We start from the raw sequence: 7,793 nt of genomic DNA, 5'->3' as shown, positions 1-7,793 counted from the left end.
GGGTTTTGACAGAATTCTGAATTCTTAGCTCTATAAAATACATTGGTTACTGAAATCCAGAAAGTGAGAGAAGTCAATAGGTTCTTAACAAACCATGAACTTTAGAATGCTAATTAAATCCTTTTTTTCACTTGGTTCTTATTTCTAGAATCTTCCTTTGGTGCTTTAAAGTGACGATCTTTCACAGTGACCTTGATAAGCCTTCTGCTTTAATAAAAAGGGCTCACTGGGTAAAAGCAGTTATACAAATTTATAGCCCATGCCTGACATTTCAGAAAGAACTCGATTAATTCCAATGAGCATGTTCAGTTCAGTGCCCAGAGCTGACTTACAAGAATGGACTTTTACAATCATGTAAATACATGTAACAGTATATGCATAACCAAGTGTTTAGAAAGAGTTTGCCCCTTTGAAAAAACTACAGGAGTTCTCAAGGTTCTTCTCTTAATTTTATAGGCCTTATAAGATTGATAATAAACTACGTCTCTAATGCATTCATACACTTACTCTCTCAGTTTTGACATAAATATTCTCTAAGATGGTTACGATTATATTTGTGGGTGGACTGATGGTCCCTTGTTTTGCATTGGCTTAGAGTAACAATTACACTCTGAGGAAAAATCATTCTTGACTGTCACTTACCACTTACCATGAATCTGCTTGCTTAGCAGAAAGGGAGCAGAGGCATTTATGTCACTGAGTTCCTTGGGGGCTCTTTTGCCCTAGATAGGTCAGAAATGATTATCTGAGGAGCAGAAGATGTATCATTGATTCTGATTTCTACAATGTGCTCCTAACACAATCCAATTTTTTTTTTCAATCCGCGGGATGGAAGTGAAATTACCACATGGAAGCCTTAATCATGTTTTTGGAAGAGTTACAGCATGTGGTTGGACTATTATTTTGGTTGTCAATTAATTATCAGAGTTGGACTCCCCTGATCAGTGGAGCATAAAATGAAATCAGGGAATGTGTTCCAGAATACATGCCTATGGGTATATGGACGAAGTTCCCTTCTTAGTTGTTGAGGGGGCAGACTTTCTCTACGTGTGGCTGAAACTGTGCAAAGTAAAAGTTACCTTTTCCTAATCTCTTTGGAGATTTGTTCACTGAAATAAATAAATAATTCACTCTCAGTTACTCATGAAAGTGTATAGAAGCCTATCACTCCTTATCTCTTGGAAAATGCTCTTATGAGATAGAGTTTTGTAAAATAACTTAAATAACATCTAAATGCTCATCTCTAATTGCAAAAAATAAATAAACAAATAAAGGAGTGAGGGGAAATGCAAACCAATCTTCACTTTGATTTCTCTTGTGTCTAAAGTGAAATCAGCACTTTATTTGGGAACAAGTGCACCCAATTCATTAAATCAACTCCTTTGCCTGGATGGGTATTTTGTCTTATTGCTGAAAGAGGATGCATGAGGTCTTTAGGAGGACCAGAGACAATAATTAATAATTCAAAGTCACATTCTGAACCACCCCCCCCCCCAAAAAAAGTTTTGATGGGTAAGGCTAAGTGTTGTTGAGTGTTGCTTTTATTTGAAACCCTAAAATGTAAAGGGAAATAGGATTATGTGATTGGAAATGTGAAATATGTACAGGAGCAGAGGATAATTAAAATGAGCTCAAGACTCAAGTTGAGTTACCATTATTCCTTCAACAAGAAATGGAATATGGAGAGGGGAAAGGGAATCCTAGCTGGAATCTTTAAATTATAGTATATTATAAAATACTTCTCCATCAACATTTTATGTATACCATCTAAATATTAGTTGAATATTCTAATGTAATTATTAATAACCCTTAATCATCTTAGATTTGAATGCCTATAGATTGTCTTCAGAGTTATTTACTTCGGTTTGAACCAGGTTCAAAATTATTACATAGACTGAAGAAATTCCTTTGGTAATTCACCTTTCCCATTGTTTAAAAGCTGCAAATTCCAGGCAACTACTCACTCATTTATTCCATCCTATCAAGTACAGTGATCTCACCACTCAGAAACATCTACAATGATTCATAGAATAGGACTCAAATGAAGAAACACCACTTATTTGCTGTTTTCTCACTGTTTAGCTTAACAGATTGAGCTATACATGAGAGAAACAACTTGCTGCAGTAAAAAACTGTTATGAATCATGATGTACCAAACAAGTATTGCTTGAAAGTCAAATGATCAGGAATCTGTCCCTGTGTGGTGGCACCCCCTATAATACTAGCAATTCTGCAAGCTGAAGCAGGAGGATTGCAGGTTCAAAACCAACCTTAGCAACTTAGCAAGCCCTATCTCAAAATAAAAATAAAAAGGGCTGGAGATGTTGCTCAGTGGTTAAGCATCCCTGTGTCCAATTCCCAGTATAAGAAATAAAGAAGAAAAGGAAGGAGATTAGAAATCTCAATCTATTGGTAATCTCAAGCCACTCAAATTAGTGAAATATATATATATATATATATATATATATATATATATATATATATATATATATATATATATATTCCTAATCTCCTTCTCCTTCTCCTTCCTTTTCTTCTTTATTTCTTGAACCGGGAATTGGATCCAGGGATGCTTAACCACTGAGCAACATCTCCAGCCCTTTATATATTACTTGAAATGGGGAAACTTTTACTAGCCTACTAAGGTGCAAACCTTCACATGCAGATGAACTTACATATTTATGAAAGGAATGAATGATACCTACTTTTTTGATAGTGTTTTGGAAACATAAATGCCAGTCTGTGAGTTACTATAAGAAACTGCCTTTAGCATTTATTTATTCATGGGGAAATTCCCTCCTAATTTCTCTAGGGGAGGCACACCTCTTATTCTTAAGAACTCTTAGTGTAGAGAAAATAATGTTGCTAATAATTCTGTTATAATTTCCTTTACATCTTTTCATGCTATAAAAATGACAAGAGAGGCAGAATGTGGTCTAAAATATTTATTACTTAAAATTGATATGATGTTCTCTATCAATTAGTCAAACCTAGGTCACTATGACCCAAGTTCATTTTAACAACTTTAATTTTGACCTGTGAAGAATCCATCACTGTCTTTGTGTCATAATTTTCTAGTCTATGAAAAGAGGATTAATATTTATCATCAGTGATACTGACAAGAAAGCTCATGGGACTAGTGGAATTTTAAACCCACTATCTGGAAACACATACAGAAAGCATTCTTGGTTTGATTTACTGGCTAGTGGGTATGGAGTAAAACGTGGATACTATGTGCATTGATTTTATATGAATAACCTGAAAATGCTTTAAAGATATAGTATTGAATAAGCACAAACCCTGGGCTCTATTCATACATCTTCTCTGGAAATCTCAAGTTAATTTACATCTTATTCATCAGATAGAACTTTAGAATCAACCATGATGATTTTTCAATGTACTTTGCTAACATTTTGTTGGTATAGATTTCTGGGCTATTACTAAAAATATATTGATGGTATGTTTAAGAAATATAAATTATTGTTTGTTGCTTCAGGCAATTCTGGTAGAGTTTTGTGGTTAAAATATTTGACTATGCTAGAGATAAAAATTATATAATATGGAGTTATATTTCTTAAAAAAATTTTGTTTGGCTTTGCTTACTTTAAGAAGTAGCATTAAATAAAGGATACTGGAAGAGATTATATTGAGAGAAATCATGAAAATAATTTCCTGAGACTGAGAACTTCATCTTTCATCATTGTGAAGCTTGTGCCAGACAGTGTACACCTTCAGAGAGTCAGGAGATCATTTTAGTCTTCATGAATTCGGTCTTCAATTTGTCAGCAAAGCTAAAATAATTGTGTTTATTTGCCAAACAAGAAACAAATCTTTAAATCAATTCAGTTGAATACTTGCTAATTATCACTTCATCAAGATTGATGTACACAGTGCATATACTTTTAAAATTAAAATTTGTGAAGTAATTAAAACTGCATTTGTATTTAGCAAACACATTACTATTTTCTTAGTATTTTAGCTAAATATTTAATATTTTAAAGGAATAAATTCTTACTTGGTAAATAAAACAAATTACCAGAAGGCAAGTATCTTTTAGGAATCATACCAGAATTTTTATAATTCACTTATTTTCTTGGCCCTGTAGATAAATCTTTACTGTGTCCATTAGGAATACAACAAAAACTCATAGGTTTAGTTGAATTTTTCTTGTACTTCTCTCATGACATTCCTTTTATGTTCTCATACTCTCCTGGTAGAAAGTAGATGGGACCTAGGAACTAGTTTTCAAGCTAACAGTAAATTTTAATAGGCATGGCTGGGATCAAGTGTTCAATAATGTGTCGATTCCTCAGTGCTGTCTTCATTGTTTTCCCCAGAAGAACATTTATGTATTGTTACTTATTAAATTACTTTTATTAATAGTGAACATTGTTAATTGGTGGGAAACACCTTAATTTTTCCCCATGCGTGTATAAATGCATAAAAATTGATTCTGCTCTCTACATGTTTAATCAAGATTTGTCTATAGGATCAACTTCCTCCATCTCCTCATCTGTCATCTTTCCATTCCTCCACTCTCTAATTATATTTTTCTTTCTTCCACAGGTCCTCATTCATTCTAGATCAACACTTATTTTTCATATCCATCTCCCTCCTTTTTTTTCCCAATAGTTCCATTACATGTTTAAGGATTGGCCAAGGGAATATTACACACCAAGACTGGAGCTTAAAGAAAGGCAGATTTCATGGAAAACTACATTGACTGAGGGATGTACTGTGATCGTTAAGTTGCTATCCAGGTGGTAATTTTCAGCAGAAGGTGAATTGCAAGTGAGGAAGGAAGTAACACTACAAAATTGTTGAAGAATCTACCAAAGATTTCAAAGTCTTTCAATTTACCTATTATTGATGAAAAACTCAGCAAAAGCAGGTCACTGTCTTATTGTCTCTCTGAGACCTCTTATTTCTAAGGAAAAAAATAATCTTAAAATAAAATGTCTATCCTGTGACTATCAATGTTATTAGTGTACCCAAGCTTTAAGGGTGTCCTTTTGCTTTATTTTTAAAAAAATAAATAATAGCACATGTTGAAAAAGAATAATATTTAAAAATGAATAACAGAACACCCAAATAGAATAAAAAGTCCAGTAGAACAAAAACACTTTTTCCTGTGTAGGGTTTTATTCTATTTTTGGTGGTATTTTCCCTCCCATCAATTCCAAATAATATTTCCTCATTTATTATATGGTAAACTTTTTCCTGTTTAGTTAGAATGTTTATCTTTTGATTTCCTGGTCTGTTTTTTTACAATATATTTTTAATTGTCAATGGACCTTTATATTGCTTATTTACATGTGGTGCTGAGAATTGAACCCAGTGCCTCTCACATGCTAGGCAAGTGCTCTACCTCTGAGCCACAACCCCAGCCCTAGTCTGGTTTTAATTCAAAAGAAGAGACACTCCTAAAAACAGAACTAATTTAATTGACTTTACTTAACACCATTGATCATAAATAATAAAACCAAGAAACAATAAATATAATAGGTTACATTTAAAGATAGAATAAGTCAATTATACTTATCTAATTAGTTAATTTCACAACATGTAGGATGTTCATTTTGCTGTTCAAACATATTCTCTACTTAAGAGTTCTTTCTGATTACATAAACATAAAGTTTACTTATTATTCACCTAATCAATTTATTTATTTTTTTATTTTCCATTTTGTGTTTTATTTCCAGGAGAGTAAGTTTCTGGGAAGTTTCTTATAAGCTAAAGTTAGAAAAATTATTTGCTATAAAAACTCTTCATACAACGTAATAAACACATTCCCAGAAACCTAACTTTCTCTTTTGGTTTCCATCCACAGTATTATTCTCTGCCATCTGGCATTATATTAATGAGTTTTAGAGCCCTACTTTGGGTATATTATGTGATTCTCACAGCAAGACTAGAAAGCTAACTTTTTTTATTCCTCATATTTTGTAAATAAGATTACTGAAGTCCAGAAAAGTTAAATGGTTTTCTAAGTATTAAGTCTGAATTAAGACTTAATTAAGGGTCAATATTTCATAGTTTCATGCTCTTTATAAGAATTTTGGGGAGATGAATAGACTTGTCTCCCCTCCGTTACTACCTATTACATGCTTCATTTCCACGGACTGTGGTGAAAAATTAAAAAAAAATGCTTAGATGCTAGTGATACCAATAAGGAAAAAAAGAAGAGTGGAGGAGTCCAAGTGAAATAGTATGTAGTTTATACACTTGCTAAGTAAACGTTCAAGTGTCCTATCAATGTAAAATAGTCCTTGAAAGGGAAAGTGTGACGTTGGACTTGGGACTTCTCAAGTGGACAGCGAAAGGGTACGAATGTCAAATGGTAGTTGGAGGAATGAGTTTCATCAACCAGATACATGCAATTCAGAATTATCAAAATGGAGGTTATTGGGGGAAACTATAGAAAGTATAGAAAATGTAATAGTTTTTTGAGAAAAAGAAGTAAAACAATTGTTTATGCATATAAATATACTTCAGAAGGAAAAAAGAATAGGGGACTAAAGGTCAGAATAGAGTACTTAGAAAACTGTAAGGAGAAAGTAAAACACATGAAATTCTAAACAAACAAACAAAAACTATAGGTGGTTAAATAGGCTGATAGGATCTCAAAGGAATGAAGAATTGAGGTGCCCCAAAGTTTGCTTAAAAGTGGATCATTGGGCATCATGGAGGCACTAGTTTCTGGAGAATTGTTGAGATAGTCTTCAGACTCTGAGCTCCTCAGAATCAAACCAATGGTGAGATAATAGAAAGACCAGATTCATGCTGAGGAGATAGGAAAGAGAAGGAATTTTGTGAAGAAAAGTCCTGCAGGACTACCTCAGTCCTCTGTGCTGCCCACTCTTCATTTCCAGTGTGCAGTGTCCTTTAGACTTGGTGACATGGCATTTCTGAAAATGTAAATATTTGTTACATGAAATCGGTTCTGTCTGTGGTGATTGGGTCTGAAGAAAGAAATTGCAATTCATTGTATAGTCAACAGAAAAGACAGATATAATATTTGAGAAGAGGGTTGTTTAAAGGTTTGATTTCTCTCAGTAGTATGTTCATTTTAAGTGAACCTGTGAAATATACACACTGTGTTCAATAATTACTCATTTGCTTTAGCCACTGGAAAAATTGACTTTCATCCCCTAGTATTATTAACTTGACCTGAAGGGTTGAAGGAGTCTCAAATAATGATGTCTTTCTTTATTTTTAGCTTCCTTTCCTACTTTTACCTACACTATTAGCCCTCTCTGCCTTTGTTGTTGTAAAAATTTTCACATTTTTTTCTAAAATAATTGAGCTGGAGATGGGGCTCAGGGGTCGAGTGCTCCTGAGTTGAATCCCTGCTACCCCCCAAATAATTAATTAGTTAATTAATAAGAAGTGTGCATAAGCTATAAACATTCAAACCTTTGCATAATTACAGGTCCAAAACTAAAAGAAAAAAGGGGGAGTAAGAGGTAGAAGAAATAATAGACCAAGTTTTTTACAAGCTTTTTGAAAGAATATTAACCCAAGACTAGTAAGAACCCTATATCAAAATATTGTCAAAGTGAATGGAAATCCTATTGCTGAAACCAGGTTAAGAATTATACAAAATTTCTTGTAAACTTAAAAAGTTATACGTATAGTTTCTGTTTCAGAATATTGATATTACTGATATTTTAAAATAAGTCTTCAGAAGTTCTGGGAGAAGAGAGAATATTTTTTAAGTAAATAAATGGGGGAAAGGCATAGTGGTGCACACCCATAACCCCAGTAAAAATCCTGACATCCCAAAATCTAAG

Source organism: Callospermophilus lateralis (genome assembly GCF_048772815.1).
Source record: "Callospermophilus lateralis isolate mCalLat2 chromosome 10 unlocalized genomic scaffold, mCalLat2.hap1 SUPER_10_unloc_2, whole genome shotgun sequence".
Classification (NCBI taxonomy): domain Eukaryota; kingdom Metazoa; phylum Chordata; class Mammalia; order Rodentia; family Sciuridae; genus Callospermophilus; species Callospermophilus lateralis.
The sequence above is the reverse complement of the archived record's forward strand: the minus strand, read 5'-3'. Positions refer to the sequence as shown.